The sequence below is a fragment of the Saccostrea cucullata genome, unplaced genomic scaffold (genome assembly GCF_032062105.1).
Source record: "Saccostrea cucullata isolate Sc308-1 unplaced genomic scaffold, CSIRO_AGI_Scuc_v1 ctg614, whole genome shotgun sequence".
NCBI lineage: Eukaryota > Metazoa > Mollusca > Bivalvia > Ostreida > Ostreidae > Saccostrea > Saccostrea cuccullata.
In genome coordinates, this window is record NW_026929124.1 from 286,809 (window position 1) to 312,926 (window position 26,118).

The 26,118-nt window shown below is 35.6% G+C and overlaps 1 protein-coding gene across 3 annotated transcripts in view; it reads left to right on the plus strand.

The window, feature by feature from the left end:
* The first annotated feature begins 9,680 nt into the window (after positions 1–9,680).
* Positions 9,681–26,118, plus strand: part of LOC134279855 (uncharacterized) — a 37,034-nt gene continuing 20,596 nt past the window's right edge. For 2 of the 3 annotated variants that reach the window (XM_062762273.1, XM_062762275.1), the window contains exon 1: positions 9,682–9,722. The gene's annotated coding sequence lies outside the window, so the exon portion shown is untranslated. Of the gene's footprint in view, positions 9,723–26,118 lie in introns of all 3 variants that reach the window. The other variant, XM_062762274.1, reaches the window with a different exon arrangement.

The window sequence follows — 26,118 nt, forward strand, 5'->3', positions numbered from 1 at the left end:
CTCATTCCTCCATGGCACCTTATCCCATCTCTGGTGTTTTGGAGGTCCGAGTTTGCTCTGCTCCAATTCTGTTTTATTGAACGGACTTTCGATCTTAAATACTGTTCGTTATCTCCATGTATTTCATGAAATATATAGGTGCCTTTGTCGAAGACAAAACACGTGTTTTAATGTGGCATTATTTTTCTTCCATATGAGTGTAAAATACTCGAGAGGGACATTAAAAATTCACAATCAATCAATCTTCAAACCCTAATATTAAAAAAAATAAAATAAAATATTTGATAAGCTTACGAGATTGATTCCAAAACATAGCAACACTTTTTATAGCCAAAAAGATCATTAAAAAAAGTGGAATCAAAGAAAGAGTGTGGTCTAACTATTGTAAAGAGAACCAAGAGCCCCAAACTTGTGTTATTAATTGTCATTTTTTTCCCCAAGAGGTCCAGTCAAAACAAGAGGCCCATGGGCCACATCGCTCACCTGAGCACTGTAGCTTGGTAAAAAGCAGAAATCAGTTTATTATTGAAAAGTTCAAACCCAAACGTGGTCCCAACCAATTCTTAAAGGGAAAGGGTATGATTTGAACAAACTTAAATCTACACTAAGCTTGCATATTTCTTTGACTACCTGTGTCTTCATAGCCCTTTACATTTGAACTTACTTTGTGGCCCCGCCCTCTCCAAAGTCACAACATGCAAGAAATATACTCATTCGTTTATCAATGAGCTTGCTAAAAAATTGAAAATAGATACTTGTCTCATGATCCTAATGAGAACATTGCGATGCCTCTTTTTCGCTTTAAAAGCGGTTGAATTTTGAACCAGATTTATAATGACTCCATATTACGTACTTTGACAATACAAAACTTGAATTGTCATCACTGAAAGTCGGAGAGAAATTTGAAAACTCAGATTTGCTTTATAAAAAAGCATTGATAAAACTTAATAAAAACAAAAATTTCATCTAAAAAAAGCTAACTAAATGATGTCACTGAATGAAACACAGTAAAGAGTCGTATGAACGGCACTTAAATTCAAAATATAACTGCTGAAGTCAGTATCCCAGATCAAAACATCTTGATGAACACATGGCTGAAATGAATGCAAAGGGTGTCTTTGCCTATATTACTTATACTTTTCTGCAATTAGCAGATAACACGAGGACGGAGAGATTATATCTACTCCGTAAAATATACAAAAAGTAAAAGATGCAAATTACCTTTATTTCTCAAGGAAGGCCTATTGCATTTCAAAAAAGAACTTACTAAAATGTCGTCAATTATATTGATTATAATTTTAATCAATTATTGTGCATTCAAAACTTGAGCACAAACTTGATGGATATCTCAGACTTCACATTGAAGAATGAACTTCTGCGACCACACAAGGAGAACTTGCTGGTCAGCTGTGATGTAACATCACTTTACATAAATGTGCAATTGGAGAAGCTTATGGCTGCTGTTGATACGGCTTTTAGGGAAATTCTCAGTCTAAGCCGAGCCCACAGCAGACCAAACTTATTTACTCAGATTTAATATATTTGAATGTGCAAATATATACAAACAAATAATTGAATATGCGATGGATGGGTTCTAAGTCAGGAACCCCATTCTGTATGCGATATTCGCTAATAAAACCGATGTATAAAATTATTAAAATACCAGCATATTCTAAGAAATATTAGGATTGCAACACAATTCTTTAAGAATAACCTATTGTGTCATGAAACACATTAAAAATCTGAGTGATTGCTCCTCCCCTGACTAATTTAATAATCTGTATAACAGATGTGCATATAGGCTCCTGATGATATTTGCAGCTAATTAATATACTATCAAAATCTTAAACCTTGTATATATCACACCGCCGAAACACTAGATTAGTGTCGAGTCAAGTGATTTGAGGTACGTGGCTGATGAGAGTCACTTTCTTTGAAAAATCAAAGAAAGAGTGTGGTCTAGCTATTGTAAAGAGAACCAAGAGCCCCAAACTTGTGTTATTAATTGTCATTTTTTTCCCCAAGAGGTCCAGTCAAAACAAGAGGCCCATGGGCCACATCGCTCACCTGAGCACTGTAGCTTGGTAAAAAGCAGAAATCAGTTTATTATTGAAAAGTTCAAACCCAAACGTGGTCCCAACGAATTCTTAAAGGGAAAGGGTATGCTTTGAACAAACTTAAATCTACACTAAGCTTGCATATTTCTTTGACTACCTGTGTCTTCATAGCCCTTTACATTTGAACTTACTTTGTGGCCCCGCCCTACCCCCAGGGGTCATGACCTGAACAAACTTGAATCTACACTATATGCTTCCATAAGAATTTGAATAATCATGGCTTTGCCATTCTTGAAAAGAAAATTTTTAAAGAATTTTTCAACATATTTCTATGTAAAACCTGGACTCCATGTTGTGGCTCCGCCCAACCCCCAGGGGTCATGATTTGAAGAATGCAGCAAACCCAAAACGTATCTAGAATTGTGACTGGGTGACTGCATTAATCAGTTTATATTTACAAAAATGTGTTTTCGGATTATATTTTGATTGGGAGTAATGAAGCAGGTAGCTATGCTTTTATTTTATTTTATCGCTCGCTAATTAAGTTCCAATCTCTCTGATTTGTCATGTACGAATGGAGATTTGAATCACGTGATCTTCCACGTGCGCTGGTTCTAAAACTACAAGTACATTTACAACAGAATGATACGTCGTTCCGATCGGAACACTATAATAAAGCGCAAATTGCGCAAGGCTTAAGAATTACAAAGCCAATTAACAAAGAGAGCATAGAACAATAGTTCTCTTAGCTCGTGAGCTTGTATCTCATTTTCACATCGGACATATTGTCTGATTATGAAAAATTAATTCAATTAAAACAAACTTGAATCTACACTAATTGAAACTGCTTCCATAAGAATTTGAATAATCATGGCTTTGCCATTCTTGAAAAGAAGATTTTTAAAGAATTTTTCAATATATTTCTATGTAAAACCTGGACTCCATGTTGTGGCTCCGCCCAACCCCCAGGGGTCATGATTTGAACAAATTTGAATTAACGCTACCTAAGGATGTTTCCATATAAATATGACTAATCATGGCTTTGCTATTCTTGAGAAGATTTTTCAAGAATTTCCCTATAAATTTCTATGTTAAACTTTGATCCGCCATTGAAGCCTCGCCCTACCACCTGTGGTCATGGTTCTAACAAACCTGAATCTACACTACCTGAGGATGCTTCCATAAATATGATCATTCATGCCTTTGCTATTCTTAAGAAGGTAATTTTTAAAGAAATTCCCTATATATTTCAATGTAAAACTTTAATCAGCCATTTTGGCCCTGCCCTTCCTCGGAGGGTCATGATTTGAACAAACTTGAATCTACACTACCTGAGGATGCTTCCCTATATAAGTTTCAAGTTTCCTGGCACAGTGGTTCTTGAGAAAAAGATTTTTAAAACATAACACCAAATTTTCACTATTTCTGAATTATCTCCCCTTAAATAAGGGCGTGGCCCTTCATTTAAACAAACTTGAATCCCCTTCACCCAAGGATACTTTGTGGCAAGTGTGGTTGAAATTGGCCCAGCGGTTCTTGAGAAGAGGATGAAAATGTAAAAAGTTTACAACGCCAATGACGACAGACGACGGACAAATTTTGATCAAAAAAGCTCACTTGAGCCTTCGACTCATGGTGAGCTAAAAATGGTCCAGGGCTATCAAGAGGTCCAGTGAAAAAGCCCAATACTATAAAAGTTTGTCTTATACTCGGCACTCATGGCCATTCAGCAGTGAGGAATCTTTTTGGTGCATCTACTGCAATACGGAACCGCGGTTTATGGGTCTCATCCGAAGGACCGGTCTCCACATTCAACAGTGGGATTCGAACCAGCGACGTAAGAATCAATTCCTTACTTTGCGACTTTAGAGCAGACGCTTTAACTGTTTCACCACGCTGGTGAATACACCCAAATGAAGGACTATCAATAGTAACTTTTTTGTCCAAATTGAACCAAGGAAAGTTAAACAGTTTTTCTTCAAAGAAAGTTCAAATTTTGGCATCAAGGGAAATATTCCTTTACCTGACAATGCTGTTGAAAATTAGCTTAGAGAAAAAAATGAAATTTTGACAGAAAAAAGTTTAAAGAGCTCTGCCATATTCGCTAGATCTTACCCATTGTCAAGTATTTTTATTCCAAAAAGACATGAAAACAATCAAAGGAACACTGTACACTATCATATACAGATACTAGTACATGTATGTTGTAATGAAACATGTGGAGAAAAACTCAAAAGTCCATAAAAAACAATACAAAATTAGAGGAGAGGAAACATAGACCTGTAAAACATAAGAGGTGGGATCAAGTTTTTTCATCAGAGTTTTGGGGGCATCTGTAAGGATGAGTACGCTGCACTTTTCTCGCCATAGATACAAAGAGCTAAGGCATGTCTAAAGATCGATAACAGAGACTGCTTTGAAGAATGCAATCCATTTCAAACCATTTAGTTGTCGTGCTGCCTTCTTACATACATCTTATGAAAGATATTTGTTCTTTGTGTGTGTCTGTGAGGGTGACGGAGGGTGTGTGTTTGTGTAAGTTTTTGACCCAGTTGCAATTGCTTGGAATTTTTTATGATTTGCTAGCGCTTTTTATTCATTGGAAACAATTAAATGAGAGATAAACTGTCATCTTGTAAGGCATTTATAACACCTTGTAATGTTTTTGTGAGATTTTGCTAGGGTATCCCAAAATGAGGTTGAAAAGGAGACATTGCACGTAACCACCCGTTCACACATTGATTGTTTGTATGTTTTGCCAATGATGTTACGTGCTTTAAGCTCTCTGATACTAGCAGTAAACATTTTCTAACTTCGTTTCCTTTGACCGTTCACGGTAGCTCAGACGGTAGAGCGCTCGCTCCGTGATCGGGAGGTCGTGAGTTCGTATCTCGGCCGCGACTGACCTAGTCGTTAAAATGGATAGCTACTGTTCCTTCGCCATGCGCTCGGCACTTTGAAGATAAAGTTGCAGGTCCTTTGGATGAGACCTTAAAAACCGAGGCCCCGTGTCAGCGGCAGGGGTTGGCACGATAAAGATCCCTCACTGCTCAATGGTCCCGAGTGCCGAGTAAAGGTCAAAATTTACAGCCATTCACCGGCATACGGTGACGTCTCCAAATGAGAGAAAAAATTTCGAGAGGGACGTTAAACAATATACAATCAATCAATCAATCGTTTCCTTTGTTTCAAAATGAAAATGTGTGTAAAAATTCAAAACAAAATGGGGCCGTATATATTGAAGCTAATTTAATACATATCCAAATAATTTTGAAAGAACAAAAGAAGTGCTACAGATTGATATTTCTAATTCATCCTTTTTTTTAAAAAAATACCAAGTTGGTGGGAATCTATAATTTATTTTCATTTCACAAATTTTTTGTAATTTAGACGATAACAGATAAGAGGTGTTTGAGCGGAGCGTAAGAAACACCCTCCGGTGAGAGATTGGGAGCTTCTTTGATAAGTTCCTACGCCTTTACTGCGCTTTTACTACGATCTCTCCACAACGATTCCGCGCTGTTGTACAATTATGGCGCTTCCACTACGCTCTGTTTACGACTTTACCCCGATTCTGTTTGGCCACGATCCCGCTACACTTGTTTTGAACATGTTCAAAATAAGCGTGGCGAGAGCGTAGAACTTTCCATCACGAAGACCCTAGCGCGATTATACTGCGCCTATGAAGATTCCACTACGTTTCTCCTGCACTTAGTCACGATCGGCCACGCTTTGATCGTAGTAGATGACGGTAAAGCGCTCTCCCCGTGTTCATAAGGTTGTGAATTTGAATCTCGGCCACAACTGACCCATAAAAAAATAGGTAATGACTGTTCCTTCGCCATGCGCTCGGCATGCACCTTGAAGTAAAAGTTGCGGATCCTTCGGATGAGACCTTAAAAATCCAGGTCCCGCGTCATGGTGTTTTCCCGCGTTTCGCAGAATAGCGGGAAAACATTGTATTATAGGAACGTATTTTATTGGAAATGTCTGTTAATGGTAGGTGTGGCCAAAAGAATGCCAATGAGAGGGCAGTGTTCAGTAAAGCAAATTGGTCATTCTAAGCCAGTGCTCCTCAGAACACACAAGTAATTCTAAGCGCCCGTAAACGACGTTTCGGGGGTATATACTTTTTGTCATGTCCGTCCGTCTGTCTGTCTGTCTCTCTGTCTGTCTATTTGTCTTTTTGTCTTTCTGTTTGTCTGCAAAACTTTAACCTTGCTCATAACTTTTGATTGAGTGGAGCTATGACTTTCATACATCACATGTGTATTCCTAGTGACAAGACCTTTCTTTGGGTACCACCAAATTTAACCTTTTGACCTTGGAGTTTGACTCACTTTTACACAAAAATTCCAAACTTTCACTTTGGCCAAATCCTTTGAACAGTATATAACAGGAAGTTTATATTTCACATATGTATTGGCTATGGAAGGACCTTTCGTCGAATACCAACAATTTTGACCTTGACCTTGAAGATTTCCGTACTTATGAAAAAACTTTAACCATAGTCATATACCTTTTGAACGGTAAGGGATGGGGCTTTCATTCTTCATATATGTAATCCTTGTGACAAGACCTTTCTTTGGATACCATAAACTTGGGTCCTTTAATCTTTGAGTTTGACCTGCTTTTTAGAAAAATTTAACCTTGGCCGGCCATAACTTCTGAATAGTTAGGACTAGGGCTTCCATACTTTACATTTGTATTTTTTGTTGCAAGACATTTCATTGGATACCAATACGCGAATTTCGAGATTGTAACTCTCCTATGATAGAGGCGCAAAAAGTACCCATTTCTGCATGGAGGTGGGCAGGTTGTCTGTATAAAAATGTGCATAAATAACAGAACGATATTTATGGCTTTTAAAATCTATTAAATGTTATAGAAAGATAATAATGTTAACCAATGATGCATTTGATGATTTTATCTAGCTCAACTATGCATACATTTATTTACAAATCTATCAATTTTCGGGTACTTGAAAACGAAAGAAATTTTCTTGATTGTACGAACATTTTCTGAAAAGTTAGTGTTTTTTAAGTTATGATAAGGAAAAGAATATGTCATTTAGATTCCCGACGTGTAATGATCAGATGCATGTGTACCGTATTTATTTATTCCGAAAAGAGATATTTTCTTTTTTGTTTCGATTTTTTTTTTGCTTTAAAAACGATGCCTTTACTTTAATTCGGTTATTTTCAAGTTGTAGTATGACAGTCGTGTAGTTATGATAAACCGGTATATCGATGATGCAATGTATCCAACATACACGGTATCAAATAATTACCGTCTTCCTTGGAAGATGGTATTGTATAGTTGAAGTTTTTTCGTTTCTATGCACTTTTTTTTTTTGCTTTAAAAACGATCTAATGACTTAACAATTTTATTTTCTTTAAAAAAAAAATGACAAAACGAACAACAAAATCAGGTAATTATTTTAACATGATTTTTTGTATAGCAAATAAAAAGATCTCTTTAACTTCATTATAAATAAAATTTGATTTTTATTGCTTGCGCTTTACAATTTGTTATTATTCTTTTCCCCTTTCTTGTTTTATGATAAACCGGTATATCGACAATGATGCCAGTAAAAAGCTGATGTGAAATACAAAATCCAACATACACGGTATCAATTGTTACTAAAGACGGGAAGCTTTTTAAAAAAGCTCTACTTGTCTGTCCCACCTGTTTGTTTACGCGGCAACGAAACTCCTCTCCTCAACGAAAGAGCGCACCAAGGGAGATAATCTCGAAACCTGCGTATTACTTTGGACTTTTGGCCTTGACCTTGGAGATTTTCGTACTTATGAAAAAAACTTTAACCTTGACCATGACTTTTGAACGCTAAGGGCTAGTGATATATCATACTTCACATATGTAATGCTTGTGAAAAGACTCTTTATTGGGTACCAAAAACTTTGAGCCTTTGACCTTGGAGTTTGAACTACATACGCCCCCCCCCCCCCCCCCCACCCCCCACCCCCCAATATAATTTTCGACTTTGAGCAACTTAACATTTTCCTTTTTTTTCTTTCTTTCTTTTTTTTTTTGCTTGTCAACTTTATCAGGTAAGTAAGTAAAAAAAATTTCTGGCTGGCCCCCCACTTTCAAAATCGATGCTACGTGGCTGCACCGGTGTATGATGACGTCTCTGTATGAGTGAAATATTCTCAACTCGAAACAAGAGGCCCATGGGCCACATCACTCACCTGAGCACTATGGCTAGGAAAAAACTAGAAATTGGTTGATTATTGAAAAGTTTAAATCCAAAAGTATTCCCGTGACCAATCATGGCTCTGCTATTCTTGAAAAAATGATTTTTAAAGAATTTTCCTATATATGTCTATGTAAAACTTTGGTCGGCCACTGTGGCCCCGCCCTACCCCCGGGGTCACGATTTGAACAAACTTGAATCTACATCACTTGAGGATGCTTCCAAATAAATATGATCAATTCTGGCTTTTCTATTCTTAAGAAGATTTTTAAAGAATTTTCCTATAAATTTCTATGTAAAACTTTGGTCGGCCATTGTGGCCCCGCCCTTCCCCCGGGGTCATGATTTGAACAAACTTGAATCTACACTACCTGAGGATGCTTCCATATAAATATGATCAATTCTAGCTTTGCTGTTTTTGAGAAGAAGATTTTTAAAGAATTTTCCTATATATTTCTATGTAAAACTTTGGTCGGCCATTGTGGCCCCGCCCTACCCCCGGGAGTTATGATTTGAACAAATTCAAATCTACACCACCTGAGGATGCTTCCATATAAATATGATCAATTATGGCTTTGGTATTCTTGAGAAGAAGATTTTTAAAGAATTTTCCTATATATGTCTATGTAAAACTTTGGTCAGCCATTTTGGCCCCACCCTACCCCCGGGGGTCATGATTTGAACAAACTTGAATTTACACTACCTGAGGATGCTTCCATATAAATATGATCAATTATGGCTTTGCTATTCTTGAGAAGAAGATTTTTAAAGAATTTTCCTATATATGTCTATGTAAAACTTTGGTCGGCCATTGTGGCCCCACCCTACCCCTAGGGGTCATGATTTGAACACACTTGAATCTACACTACCTGAGAATGCTTCCATATAAATATGATCAATTCTGGCTCTGCTATTCTTGAGAAGAAGATTTTTAAAGAATTTTCCTATATATTTCTATGTAAAACTTTGGTCGGCCATTGTGGCCCCGCCTTACCCCGGGGGTCATGATTTGAACAGATTTGAATCTACACTATAAACTGAGGATGTTTCCCAATAAGTTTCATCTTTCCTGGTACAGTGGTTCTTGAGAAGATTTTTAAAACATACCACTAAATTTTCATTAATTCCCAATTATCTCCCCTTGAATGAGGGCGTGGCCTTTCATTTGAACAAACTTGAATCCCCTTCACCCAAGGATGCTTTGTGGCAAGTTTGGTTGAAACAGACCCAGCGGTTCTTGAGAAGAAGTCGAAAATGTGAAAAGTTTACAGACAGACAGACGGACAGACAGACAGACAGACGGACAGACGGACGCCGGACAAAATGTGATCAGAAAAGCTTACTTGAGCCTTTGGCTCAGGTGAGCTAAAAACTCCACTCCGTCATTTTACCCCAAGCCCTTTTATAGTATGTTCCATATTTTTAAACAAAAGAGGAAGGAAAACAAGGTTAGTATTGTCACGCTATTATATCATACACAACTTCATATGGAGTAATGGGACACCATGTTCATTGAGCCATACATGGGCGTTTTATTTACACTATTAATTTCTTATAATCGACCATCTGGCGACCGACCGACTGATTTTTTTAATATGCAGCAAGCTATGTAATCCGAGATTCCTCTGACTCAAACCTCTGCTTTTCAGGGCACATGTCACAATATAAAAACTCAAAAGGAGGGGCTTTAGTAAGAGGAATCTCGGATTAAGAGCTACGTCATTCATTCACCTTGCAGACTAAAATGGGTTAATAGTAATGTTAAAAATATATGCTCCTATTACAAGGAATGTTTTTATAGCTCTAGTCATAGATACCCTAAAAGACAAACTTTTGAACAAGTATCTACATGACTGACGCACTTTTCATCGTACGGCTTGGAGTAAAAGGTGAAAGGTGGAGTGGAGTCCGTGTTGTATCAAAACGTAAAGTTTATTTTTATGCCACCGTACACGAATTTTGGGGGGGTACATGTATATAATTTTTGTCGAATCCATCTGTCAGTCTGTCTTTCTCTCTGTCTGTTTGTCCGTAAAAACTTTAACCTTGCCCATAAAATTTGATTTAGTGGAGCTTTGAGTTTCATATTTCATATCTTTATTCCTGTTTTTTATATTTCTGTATACATCTTGTGACAAGACCTTTCTTTGGGTACCACCCGGTACCACGTAAATTTAACCTTTTGACTTTGGAGTTTGACCCACAAAAATCCAAACTTTTACTTTGGCCAAATCTTTTGAACAGTAGATACCGGTACAAGGACATTTTTACTTCACAAATGTATTCTTTGTGAAAAGACCTTTCATTGGATACCAACAACCTTGACCCTTTGAACTTGATCTTGGAGATTTCCGTACTTATGAAAAAACTTTAACCTTGACCATAACTTTTAAGCAGTAAGCGACAGGGCTTTCATACTTCACATATATAGTCCTTGAGAGAAGACCCTTCATTGGATACCAAGAAGCTATGATTTTCATATTTCACATGTATTCCTTGTGAGAAGACCTTTCTGTGGGTACCACCAAATTTGACCCTTTAACCTTGACCTTGGAGTTTTACCTACTTTTAAAAATCAAACCTTGACCATAACTTTTAAAGGGCTAGGGCTAGTGCTTTCATACTTTACATATTTGATTATTGTGACAAGACCTTTCATTTGATAGCAAGACCTTTGACCTTGACGTTTGATCTAAATTTTGAAATTTTTAACTTCGGTCATAACTTTTGAATGGTTAAGACTAGGGCTTCTTTACATATGTATTCTTTGTGACAAGACCTTTCATTGGATACCAATTACCTTGGCCTTTTGACCTTGACCTTGGAGATTTTTGTACTTATGAAAAAACTTTAACCTTGGCCATAATTTTTAAACGCTAAGGGCTAGTGCCCTCATGCTTCACATATGTAATCCTTGTTAAAAGATACCAAAAACTTTGACCCTTTGACCTTGGAGTTTGACCTACTTTTAAAATGCAAACCTTGACCATAACTTTTGAAGGGTTAGGGCTTTGGCTTCCATACTTCACATATGTATTTTTAGTGGCAAGACTTTTCATTGGATACTAATTACCTTGATCTTTTGACCTTGGATATTTCCGTTTAACCTTGGCCTACTTTCATATTTCAGAATTGTATTTCCAGTGAGTTTGCATTTAAGGAAAGTTTAATCTTCGCCATACGGGGACATCAGTGTTGCACAAACACATTGTTTCTTGTTAAGGTAGGTCACTCGTCAGCTTTTTGAAAAAGTTCACGCAGAACCTCTTACTTCAAAACTATTTATCAAAATTCAATTTTTATAACATATTTATTTTCAACAATGTAAATGCTTAAACATTCAACAAAAAAACTGCTCAAAAAGCTACAAAGAAGCAAAATTTGTGAGGGACTATTTTTTGTGGTGGAAGGATATTTAGCAGATAATTCTGCAAATCTGCACATTTATTTAATTTAATATCTTGGACTTTTAGCCTCACATACTTTTACTCGGAGAACATTTTCCATTATGATATTGCTAAGAATATTTAATTTAGGTCTTAATTTATATTTTTAGAACAAGTTTTACACCTTCCTTCAACAAACTTTGCCAAAAAATGAAGATATGTCAAATAAGTCACTATAAAATTAACACCATTTTTTTGCCTGAAAATCACATATTTTGACCAATATTTCAAAATTAACATTACTGACCCCAACTTTTTCTTTCATTATTTTAAAGTACTCAGTACTTGTGACTGATCTGCACGTAAGTCGTAAAAAGTTTGATTAAAGAAAATGTTTTATTGCCTATTAAGTTTTTTAATACCCCAAAATATGTTACTTTTTAGTGCAAAAAGGTCACACAATAATTTACGCGCATTAATTTGCAAGATTTTTTCAATGAGAAATATTATTCAAAATATTTTACGTAAATTATGATAATATTTTTGCCATGGTTACATCTGATAAAATATAATAAAGGTTTAATTAATTAAGCAAAGAGTGAAAATTTCAAGTGCAAAAAGGTCAATGAACTCTGACCCCCTATTTTCTCTGCGATTTTGAGTCACTCTATATGAGTACTTATCCAAAATATACTTCTCAGTAAATTTTTGATTTAACAAATTTCACGAGTGACATACCTTAAAAAATGATTTCCTTTACGTACATATTTCTTGAATTTGTAAGGGGAATGAAACAGGAAATGCGAAAAATATGCAGTCAAAAAATAGTAACCTTAGTTTAAATGTCACACAGAAGATCACCTAGAAAAGTCTCAACAGAAAAGGGGTATCAAATATGACCCCAATGTCCCATACAAAAATGACAAACCTTATAAGGAGCATTAATTGGCATATTGGATACCAAACAAATAAATAGCAAACATGTATTATGTGCATTATGCAAAAATATGGTATTAAAGATTGAATAATAAAGATATAAAATATTTTTTCACAACGAATAACTTTTAGCGCACCTTAGCAAAAGGCCCCAGTGAGCTTTTCTGATCGAAATTTGTCAGTTGTCTGTCGTTGTCGTCGTCGCTGTGTTGTCATCTTTTCGCATTTTCTTTAACTCGACATTTAGATATATCGACGACGTATTGTCAATTAACAATGATTATTTCCATTCCTATGTCGATACGATACATCCTGGTGAGCTTGAGATAAAAGATACCAGAGTCTGACACATCTGTTTCAAACTTGGATATTTGACTTGAAGAAGACGTTAATGGTAATCTAACAACTAAGCTCTATGATAAATGTAATGACTTTAACTTTTCTATCGTCAACTTTCCTTACTTATGCAGCAATATACCTTTATCATCTGCATACAAAATTCATGTATCTCAATCGATTCGATATACAAGAGCATGCTCTACGTATGAACAATTTCTAAAACGAGGTAAATTATTGACAAACAAGTTGATGAAACAAGAATATCAACAGTCTCGTTTAAAGTCAACATTTCGTAAGTTATAAGGTTGATAAAATAACCTTTTCAGAAAATATAATTTATTACTGAGTTAAATGCTGACTGACGTTTTTTATAGTAATTGTTAGTCCATTATTTATACACTGAATTGACGACGGATTTTTATGCTATTTCCCGATTATGACAAGGGGCAAACGGCAGGTGTGACCGGTCGGTAGGGGATGTTCACTCCTCCATGGAACCTGATCCCACCTCTGATGTTATGGAGGTCCGCGTTTGCACTGCTCCTATTTTGTATTGTTTTGTGGACTTTGATATTGAATACTGTTTGTTATCTCCATATCCTTCATTCTTCTCAAGAACCACTAGGCCAAAATCAACCAAATTGCTCACAAGAAAATACAGAATTGTTAGAAAAGGTCCATGTAGAAGCTGCAAGAAATATTACTGGTCTGAGAGTAAATTCCTCTATATTTTATACGCCGAGCTCGGCTGGGAGCCTTCATATCAGCGAAGAATTAATCATAAACTAATATTATTTTATAAAATTTTCAGTGGTATTGCTCCTAATTATCTTAGCGAATTATTACAGCTTTCCAACCAGTGCAACACTCTTATAGTTTGAGATCAGATCGTAATAATCTATCTTTACCATTATATAGAACTGTATCATACTATGAAAGTTTTATTCCTTCAAATATAAAACTGTGGAATAATCTTAGTTCTGATGTGAAAATGTCACCTTTTTTATCAATTTTCAAGTCAAAACTAAAAATAGTTAGCAGGAATGAGCGTGTACTTCACTGTCAACTATGTAATAAAGCTAGTAATCTTAATGCACACCTAAAAATCATTATATAATAGCCGATGCATCTTGTCCTAAGTGTAATTACCGTACCAGGGACGTAGCAGCAAGGGGGGGGGGAGGGGGGCAGGGGTGTACTTCACTGTCAACTACGTAATAAAGCTAGTAATCTTAATGCACACCTAAAAATCATTATATAATAGCCGATGCATCTTGTCCTAAGTGTAATTACCGTACCAGGGACGTAGCAGGGGGGGGGGGGGGGGGGGGCAGGGGGCCTGCCCCCCCCCCCACTTTTTTCCCCAGCCTTACTTATACTATAGGAAATATTAATTAAAAGTTTGGTCCCCCCCACTATTAGTGATATACGGAAAATATAGTATAGGAATTCGTACTAAAAGTAGTTGACATGAAGATTTTCGACTTTGGGCAACTTCCCCCCCCTTTTTTTTTTGCTTGTCAACTTTTTCAGGTAAGTAAAAAAATTTCTCTGACTGCCCCCCCCCTCCCTTTCAAAAACGATGCTACGTGCCTGCGTACTGAAGATAATGAACATTTTTTCTATGAATTGTCCAGAATATAGCATTCAATGTAGTAAACTAAGAAAAAACTTAAATGAGCTTAATTCAGGTTATACTGATAGTCTGGTCCTGATTTTTAAAAAGAAGGCTAGAAATAACTTCTAACGGCATATAATTATTATTTGGTACAGCACAGTTTTTTAACCTATTTCGAATATGCTGAAACCGAAAAAATGTGTTGGCCTTCATGAAAATGGCGTTAAAGAGGTCAAAATGGCGATTCAAAATGGCGGACATCCAATTTTTCTAATTTTCTCTTAATGTCGTTCGAAATGGAGAAGTAATGAGTGAATATCTAACTGAGTGTATTAAAACTATATAAAAAAAAATATAATAGAATCCTAACATTATTAGTTTAACTCATAAAATTTAATCTTTTCTACACTTAATTCGAATTTTCTCTGATTTGTCTGTTGTTTCTTTATTCTTCTTTGTTCAGGATTTTACATTTGCAAACATCCATACAATGCAGATTTGTATTTTTCCACTACATCTCACTATTCTACAATTGAATGATGGTGCAGCTGTAAGCTAAAAGTCAAAATGCCGATTCAAACTGGTGGATATTCCTTTTTTTTAAAATTATTTCTTAATGTTGTTTATATAGGAGAAAGGATTTGTGAATATCTTATTGAGCGAAGTACAACTATGCAAAATTCCAATAGAACACTAATATGATCACTTTAAATCGGAAAATTTAGTCGTAATTTAAAATGTGTTATTTATGTAAGCTTCCTCAGCACCCTGTCAAATGCCAATCAGCTTACAATGTTTCCATCCCGTGTAAATTCAATAAATTATAAAATTACATTTTTATCAGGACTACTCATGACATCCGTCCACATATAAAAAAAGGGGGGGGGGGCATCCTCAGCCCGTCACATGTATTTAAACACCCTTGATAATTTACTTCACATCCTTGTAAATCATAACCAAGTTCCATTTTTTCGTTTCAAATATTTCATTTGATAAAGACTTCAAAGTTCAATGAAATATAACAAAACAGTCAGTACATCTATGAGTATATAAAGTCCTAGCTTAACATCTCTGGCCTAATAAAACACAGTGGATTGCGGTGTCCGTGCGGTGGAGAAATTATACACTACTTAATTTGTATTAGTTTACATTATTTTCTTTTACCTAAGTCACTAGTAATTTACAGTCAGTGATGTTGATGACGTAATATGATCTGATCGTTACGATCGTCGTGATGAAACTGGCGTTCGCTGCTCATATATATAACCTTCCATAAATGGTCACGTGATCACAACAACCAATGAATAATTGTCCTCTCTGGAGCAACTCGGAACTACTTTACATACATTTTGTGTAATACAAAGAAAATAACATTGCTCAAAATGTCCTTTCTACATGTAAAGTGGGAGCTATAAATTCTATTCGATATACATTAGAAAACAAGTTCAACAAACAATCTGTAATAAAACGGACACACACAATCCATGGCGTAGTAATACCGAACAATAATGCAAACACATAAGTATTACGCTACACATTCAAGTTCCAAAACATTTCGTCAAATACAGCATAATTAAATGACAATACTGCAATAAAATAACATTTAAGTATTAATTATGAATATTTGAGGACACGGACAGTGTTATTTCGATCTTATCAATTGTAAAACAACAATGTTTATGTCACATGACTAATTTCTTCGTAAGAAAGATGGCAGGCGCCCAATTTACAACACATGTGATAATGCTGAAATAAGTAAGTAAATTACAGTCGTAATATGGTAGATAATGATGAAAAACTGACATACAACATCTCAGTATCACTGTCCCTTACTGTCTGTTCAACAATATCTCGCTAGATCGTCTAGTAACACAAAAACAGCATTTGTTTACATTACAATGTCGAAGTGCAATGTGTATTGCATCAATAATTCAAGTAAACAATAAGATAATGAAATAACATCAAAAATAAAACATTTCTTATAGATTTACAACTGGATGCTACTTTACTTCACGTACAAACACTCCACCATCAGCCTGTGATTAATTAATATGCAATATTCTAAAGTCCAACCCCCATGCATATTACACTTCCCCCCACTTAAAAAGTCAAATTCTCCTGAATTTACAGTCTTAATCAAAATCGTCTGGTTCTGCTAGTTTCTTACTTCCATCATCAATGAAATCTTTATTCTTCCTGCATTCAACCGCTTCTTTCGGAAATTCTCACACATCTGCCTGCTCGTCTGATACCATTTCATCTACTTCTTTCTCCATCTCTTCATCTCGTCTCTCTGCTACTTCTGTCTCCATCTCTCCATCTCGCCTCTCTGCTACTTCTGTCTCCATCTCTTCATCTCTCTGTTACTTCTTTCTCCATCTCTTCGTCTCCACCATGAAAATCCACCATCCATCCCATGTATAAAGTTTACAGCTCCCTGTGCATAAGCTAGTACAAGATTGGAAATTCTTGTTAGAATTGGATGTAGTTCATAAAGGTAGGTTCCTATGGGAATCAGTCAGTCAATCAGTCGGGTCTTATTCTTCATTGTTTTTTGATCCTGGAAGTGACATCAATTATCCATTTATAATTTTATTCCAGTAGTAGATTGAAATCAACAAAAGTATCAGTCCGCCCCAGCCCTAGACAACTGTTTCCCATCAGTCCCGTCTAATCCTAGACAACTGATGTCCATGCACCTACAGTCCGGCCCAGCCCTAGACAACTGAGGTCCACCTGCAGTCCGGCCCAGCCCTAGACAACTGAGGTCCTAATGTGCACTAATAGTAATGGCCAGTCACTATCTACACATTCACCTAGTGTGGTGCACCACCTAGGACAACATCCATCTTAGACATGTGTCAATATAATAAAACAAAAAAAATCTGGTATCATCAAACTACTGTCCGACATCATTTAGTTTTGTGGTATGAACTTCCTGAACCAGGGTTGCAAGTTGATGCCTCGATATATCATCAACCTATCCTATAAATTAAGTCAAGTCATCTAGTTGTCCTGTTACAAGGTCCTTTTCATTTTGAAGTTAATACAGCAAACCCATCCTTTGGTGATTTATCTTTGTGATGTAATTAAGAAGAAAGTCCTTTCCAAGGATCCTATCTTGTGAAATTTTGCAAATTACAAATTCGTGTGGCAATGCTTCTTTCCCAAAAGATACATCCAGTACAATGGTCCTGATGTTCTCTATTAAATTCCCATTTACATCCTGAATGTCAGAGGTTGCAGGCCGTATGTTAGAGCTAGTTTCCTTTGAGAGTTTAGTAAAAATTCCATATGAAATAATCGATGCAGTACTAGTAGATCTACTATCTACTAGAAAATCTATTGTCAAATATGTTTCCTTTTGTATAAAATCCATTGTCCCGTAAGAGAGTTATATCCCCTGTGTGGCCAGTCCTAGTATGTTCATTTCCAACAGAAAGACATTCCTCTTGTGCCGACTCCTGACTTAATGATATCTGTTATCTCTCATGTTTCCACTCCCATGTCTTCTATTCGGGTTAGTGGTCGTGGTCATTTGTTGTCCTCTTGTCCATCGATCTGGGCAGTCCTTCATGAGATGATCTGGTGAATTGCAGATGAAGCAAGTCCAAGAGTTATTGCCCTTCCGTGGTTGCATTCTCTGTGCACTTTCCAGTTTCTCTAATCTATCGATTAGTGACTTGATTGTTTGTTCTAGGTTATTTGATTTCTGCTCTCCAGTAGGGTGTTTGACTTCTTGTTCTTGATCCACATGTCTAACATTTATTTTCTTTTTATCCCCATCCCCCATTATTGACTCGTATCTCTCAATGACATCTACTGCTTCTGCAACAGTGCTACACTCCTTGTCAATACAATGGCATTTCATTTCCACGGAAATAATTTTGTAAAGGTGGTTCAGTGCTAGAGATTCCTGAGCGGCAATACCCAAGTTACTGTAAGCTTTTTGTGATAATTGTCGTATATCGTCTCCAACATCTGCAATACTTTCTCCAGGCATCCTCCTACGCATTTCCAGTTTTGAAAGCCACCTATTTTTGAGTTTTGAGCTACCAAATCTCTGGTCCATACGCTGAACAAGAATTTTAAATGTGCGTCTTTCCTCAAGTGTTAGGCTCATGTAGAAAGTCCTGGCTTGTCCACGTAAGCTAGCAGCCAAGAAGAGAAGTTTTGTCCTGTCGTCCCAGTGGCTAAGTTCAGCGCAGTCTTGAAAGTGAGAAAAGTATTCCTCCCAACTTTCTTTTCCATTGTAGGGTTCGGGTTTGATCATAAGTGTAGAAATGCGACTGTGATCACTATATGCGTCGTCAGCTAACTGATAATCAGATAGCCGACGGAAATTATGTCCTACTTCGTCGTCATCGTCACTGTCATGTCTTTCCAAAGGATTTTCATTTGCCATTAAATATTCGTCATCAATGTTCCTCCCACAGACATTTGTTTCGTCCCCTTGGCCTAACTGAACATTTTCCTTATGTTCATTTATAAATACTTCAGGATCCGGCGAAGTAGCATCCTCCATTTTTAACTATAAAAACAGTAACAAGAACATATGTACATCGTTATTTTAAAAATAGATTTTTTTTCCTCCACCACACGACAGTCCGCAATCCACTCTATTTCAGTACTTGACAGGTATTAAAGTACGGGTTCGTATCCTAGATGTCCTCGTATATGGTAGGACATCCCACTTCTGACACCAAAAATTGTAAGCTTCCTCAGCACCCTGTCAAATGCCAATCAGCTTACAATGTTTCCATCCCGTGTAAATTCAATAAATTATAAAATTACATTTTTATCAGGACTACTCATGACATCCGTCCACATATAAAAAAAGGGGGGGGGGCATCCTCAGCCCGTCACATGTATTTAAACACCCTTGATAATTTACTTCACATCCTTGTAAATCATAACCAAGTTCCATTTTTTCGTTTCAAATATTTCATTTAATAAAGACTTCAAAGTTCAATGAAATATAACAAAACAGTCAGTACATCTATGAGTATATAAAGTCCTAGCTTAGCATCTCTGGCCTAATAAAACACAGTGGATTGCGGTGTCCGTGCGGTGGAGAAATTATACACTACTTAATTTGTATTAGTTTACATTATTTTCTTTTACCTAAGTCACTAGTAATTTACAGTCAGTGATGTTGATGACGTAATATGATCTGATCGTTACGATCGTCGTGATGAAACTGGCGTTCGCTGCTCATATATATAACCTTCCATAAATGGTCACGTGATCACAACAACCAATGAATAATTGTCCTCTCTGGAGCAACTCGGAACTACTTTACATACATTTTGTGTAATACAAAGAAAATAACATTGCTCAAAATGTCCTTTCTACATGTAAAGTGGGAGCTATAAATTCTATTCGATATACATTAGAAAACAAGTTCAACAAACAATCTGTAATAAAACGGACACACACAATCCATGGCGTAGTAATACCGAACAATAATGCAAACACATAAGTATTACGCTACACATTCAAGTTCCAAAACATTTCGTCAAATACAGCATAATTAAATGACAATACTGCAATAAAATAACATTTAAGTATCAATTATGAATATTTGAGGACACGGACAGTGTTATTTCGATCTTATCAATTGTAAAACAACAATGTTTATGTCACATGACTAATTTCTTCGTAAGAAAGATGGCAGGCGCCCAATTTACAACACATGTGATAATGCTGAAATAAGTAAGTAAATTACAGTCGTAATATGGTAGATAATGATGAAAAACTGACATACAACATCTCAGTATCACTGTCCCTTACTGTCTGTTCAACAATATCTCGCTAGATCGTCTAGTAACACAAAAACAGCATTTGTTTACATTACAATGTCGAAGTGCAATGTGTATTGCATCAATAATTCAAGTAAACAATAAGATAATGAAATAACATCAAAAATAAAACATTTCTTATAGATTTACAACTGGATGCTACTTTACTTCACTTACAAACACTCCACCATCAGCCTGTGATTAATTAATATGCAATATTCTAAAGTCCAACCCCCATGCATATTACATTTATCTCAAAATGGCAATTCAGATGACGTTTTATACACTTGATTTCGTAAAATACCAAAACTGCTTAATTCTGATTCGTTTTGCAGAAAATAAATTACAGGTTTTTCTTTATTCCTGAAATAATGTTTAAATATGTAATGAAAGTTGGAGGATATATTTGCTAATGACTTAGGATTTTTATATCACGGATATTTGTTTAATTACTTCTAATATTAAGATAAATTTTTGACGACAATTCCGAAGACATTTTACCTATTACCCGTCTTATCATGCTTCTTCATATAAAAAGTTAATAATATCATACAATAATTGCTGTTTTGAGGACAAAATGAAAATCAAGCTACCCCAAGAGCAGTATTCCCCGAGCATTAAGGCGAGTGAACATTGTAGTTCGAGGGCTACTAAATCATATCAGTTGTTGGAAATTCTTGATCTATTTTTAGTCCAGTGTAGAAAAAAAATAAATGTTTATGTTCATGTGGAAGGTCTAGTGCAACATAACTTAGTATGAGTTTTAAAATGATGAACCACGACCAATTAGAGGGCTAGTAATTGTTACATCATATAAATCTTAATATACTATAATATCCAAATGTAAACATATCGATTAAGAATTATCAGTATAATATACGTAAACCATAAATTTTCTTGATTGTCCAGCTCTGATTCTGTGTTCCTACATTTGCATTTTATTATTCTCAGTCAAAAATTCAACTGCATTCTCATATATTTCATGTTGTGAAAGGTCCTCCTCCACCAATTTTGTATTGAACAGTGTATATTAATTAATATTTTTTTTAAATTTACAAAATCTGAAAGAAGAAATGTTTTTGTTCAATCCTCCCTCGATTCTTGATACAACCTTACACTATCCTAACGAAGAAGTGTGGATCAGGTTGACTTGTTAACTTCTTGGAGTGTTCGACAAGAAAATTTTGTTGTCAAGAGAAGTGTTGACTAGATCGAAGTCAAGAATGGCAGAGGCCTATTGGTACGAAAGCTTGTAAGTGATAGGAATCACGAGGAATCTGCAGGCACTCTTAAATTGCATAATTATACAACTTTTCTCACCAAAATATGCACACAATGTGACTCCAGATAATAAAGTTTGAGAAATTTCTTGCTAATAGAATGACCTTTCTACCCTAAAAGACAACAAATCACGAAATAAAGAGCTACATGTCTTGATTATCATAGATTTTTTATACCCCCCCCCCCCCCCCCGCTTGAAAAGCGGGAGGGTATAGAGTAATCGGTATGTCCGTCCGTCCGTCTTTTACGCTTTGGGGTACCCAGCTCTTATTCGCAACTCCTCTCATACCACTGAATGAAATTTGATCAACTTTCACAGAATCTTTATTTCATATTGCCATTGTGACCTCCTATTTTACTTTTTAATCTGACTCATATTTTGGGTTTCACATAGCAAAACATTGACACTGTCATTATTATATTCATATGGGAGACAGGGGGTATCATTTAGTGAGCTAAGTACCTCTACTTCATTTTGCATAAGGTTTTGAAAAACAAAATAGACTTTTTACATTTGAACATAAATGTGTTGTTCCTTGAGTGTTGATTGATTGATTTAATATTGTTTAACGCCGATTTGGAAATTTTTCAGCCATGTTTCGGCGGACTATCAGTTTAAATAATCGGTTTTTGAAGGATTTTGGTTTCTCTGGCGGCCCCAAGTGAGCTTACTCTTTTTCGAACTCCAGAGAAACGATCTTTTACGTGCCAAGTTGGTTGTCATCCTTGACACGGGGCACCATTTTACTTGAGTGTTGAAAATACCAAAATTCCGAAGACAGACTGAAACATATAACAAATAAAGCTGGAACAGAAGATGTCAGTGGAAAGTACTAAGTTCTTGTAAGTGCTAAAAAGCTATAACAAAGTATTCAATGAAATCGGTCAAGAATTTCTTCAGTTGTATTTGATGGTGTGCTGAGGGATGTTGAGGTAGAAATGCAAGTTGATAAACACAGGATTCAGGAGTGATTTTAGGTGGACGGGGGCTCAAAGGCTTTGGAACATGGTCAAATACGAGGGGAGAAATTTGGAAACTCTTAAGTCGAGTTTGTTTTAACTATTTCCAGAAAAAAAAGAATCTTTTCTAGTATTTTTCTTGGTTCATATTTAATGGACTAATCAATATACTATGTATATAAAAAACAAACTGTGATTTATTTTCTGCAAAACGACTCAAAATTGAGCAGTTTGAGTATTTTACGAAATTCGAGTGAATATGACGTCATTTTGAATTGCCATTTTGAGCTAATTAACACATTTTAAATTCAAACAACTAAATTTCCCGATTTAAAGTAATCATATTCGTGTTTTATTGGAATTTAACATAGTTATCAGTAAGATATTCACAAACCCTTTCTCCTATGTAAACGAAATTAAGAAATAATTTGAACAAAGGAATATCCGCCATTTTGAATCGCCATTTTGACTTTTAACTTACAGCTGCACTATCATTCAATTGTATAATAGTGAGATGTAGAGGAAAAATACAAATCTGCAGTGTATGGATGTTTGCAAATGTAAAACCCTAAACAAAGCAGAATATAGAACAATAGACAAATAAATCAGAGAAAATTCGAATTAAGTGTGGTAACGACTAAATTTTCTGAGTTAAACTAATAATGTTAGCATTCTTTTATCATTTTTTAGTTTTATTACACTCAGTAAGATATTCACACATTATTTCTCCTTTTTGAACGATATTGAGAGAAAATTAGAATAATTTGAGGTCCGTCATTTTGATTCGCCATTTTGACCTCTTTAACGCCATTTTCATGAAGGCCAGCATATTTTTTCGGATTCAGCATACTCGAAATAGGTTTAAAAACTATGCTGGACCAAATAAAAATTATTTGCCGTTAGAAGTATTTTTTCTATAAATCGGACCAGACTACAACGTTTGGCACTTTGAAGTCAAAGATATGGGTGCTTCAGACGAAACTTAAAAAACCGCGACAACGTGTCACGGTTATTGTTGGTACTATAAGGAACCTTCAATGCTTAATAGCCCTGAGTTCCTGAAAAGGTCCTTCACCGGTTAATGATGAGGTCTCTATGAGTGAAAAATTCTCCAACGGGATTTAAAACATCATACAGTCAGTCACTATACTTAAACCGCTGAATAGTTTTCGAGATAAAGCCAGCTCTAACTTTGGTTAAAAGGAAAAAGCTCTAACAGTCATTGAAAGGTCTACTGGGAACATGGAAGATCGAAAATAATAGAAGGCAGACTTTGTAGTCCTAAAAAAAGAAAATATTAAAGGGATTTTTTATTTCATTCATCATTTCCATGCACAAAATTTTTCTTTGTAAATGAAAGTCGATGCTGTTTTAGTATGTCCTACAATTGTCGTAGCAATTGTTTAAAATAAAGCACTAGCTCAAAAGTAAGTGTGTTCGAGATAAATATATGAAGAATACTGAATTGTATGTATTATTTTTTCTATTCCTATGCGTCAAATAAATACTTTGATCTTAATATAAACTTCGACATGGAAAACTCATTCTCCAAATGAGAATTTAGGTATGATTATTAAACGTAACCACACGTCGATATGCCAAACACGCGTCCCGGAGAATGCTATTTTTCCAAAGAAAAATGTTCAGGATGATTGATTTTTCTGGTTTTAAAGGAACTCGTCTTACTTCTAATAGTAATTTCAGTTAAGTGTGAAGTTTTGCATTACGTCACAACCTATGATGACAGCTGCGCTCAAGGTAAAAGGTACACGCCTACTAATCGCAAGCTTTACGACTGGAGTTTTTTTTCTAATCCCTGAGTGGTTGCTCGTGCAACAGACAATGTCCGTGTCAATGTTGATAATATGAGTTGACCAATCACACAACGGAGGCGTGAATTGTTTACGCTGCATGCATGATCGTGACGTAAAGCAAAACTTCACACTTAAGTGAAATTACTAATATTTATATGATTAAACCCGAATATAACAAACAATTCTCAAGCTGAAAGTTCAGTTTAACCATATCGATGAAGAGCAGGGCCAACAAAGAACTCTGAAAACAAAGGGTGGATCAGCTGCCTTCCGGGCTGACCCCCTGTTTACCAGTCGCACACGACGCTTATCTATGGACAGGATTAAGTTAACAGAAAATTCATAGACCATTCAATGTAATAATAAAATAATTACATAAGAAATTATATTAAAGGCTTAAGATAATTTTGACCAAATAGTGGAGAGTAATTGCAACTTGGCCATTGTTTCCACTTATAATTGGCCGAATGTTACTTTTAAAAGAGATAGTTGGTATCCTTGAATCATAAACTTGTTTGTAAAAAACCTGTCTCGTTTCAGAAATAGATGGAACTTGCTTATCAAATCACTGGAAGACATTAACTCTATACGCGGATTATTATATCATATTACCTCATAAAAAAGGAAAGTTGACAAAAAGAAAGTTGAAGTCATTACATTCACATATAATTTAGTTGAGAGTTTGCCATCAATGTTCTTCACTATTGAAGTATCTATACATGACACTGATGTTAAAGACTCTGTTGTACCACTGAGTGAAATTTAATGAAACTTTCACAGAATCTTTATTACATATTGCATATTGTTATTGTGCACCTCCTATTTTACTTTTTGATCCGACACATATTTTGGGTTGGCCACAGCAAAACATGGACTTTGTCATTATAACCATATGGGAGGCGGGGGTATCATTTAGTGAGCTCATTGCTCACAGTACCTCTAGCTTTAAAAGTGAATTTCTTTGCGAGGACAATAGGAAAGTTCATGGAGTTTTCTGTGTTTAGGACCTCTTTAATGAATCTTTAATTTTCAACTGTGAAAAAGTAAAATTGCATATAAATGCTTCAACATTTACTAGTGATATATATTGCATTCTTATTATGTTTTTAAAAATACACAGTTTTAATGTTGGTTATGAGTGTGCTTGTTTTGTACAGCATAATTAAGATGAAAAAATGCAAAACTTTGTAAATTTGCATTGGCTGTGTTGTTTTTGTCAAGTGCACAAAAAAAAAAAAAGATTTGCAGACGTTTTCTATTTCATCGTATAATATGAATGTTTTTGTAAATTACGAATTTGTATCTGATCCACATTAATTTTTATTAGGTAATTGGCATGTTATTATTAACGCAAATAAATTTTTAATTGATATTTAATCTAGGCAATCTTGCATATATTTAGGAGTGTATACTAATGAAGTCTGGCTTCTAATGAATCTCATGATGTGTAGTTGATACACTGAATTGAGGACGGATTTTCCCGTTATTTCCTAATCATGACAAGATTCACACGGCCTTTGTGACCGGGGATGCGGTGACAGGGGATGCTCACTCCTCCATGGCACCTGATCCCACCTCTGATGTTTTGGAGGTCCGTGTTTGCTCTGCTCCTATTTTGAATTGCTTATTGGACTTTGAGCTTGAATACTGTTCGTTATCTCCATATTTTCATAAAAATAAAGTTTATTTTCATTTATTTCATACCATAT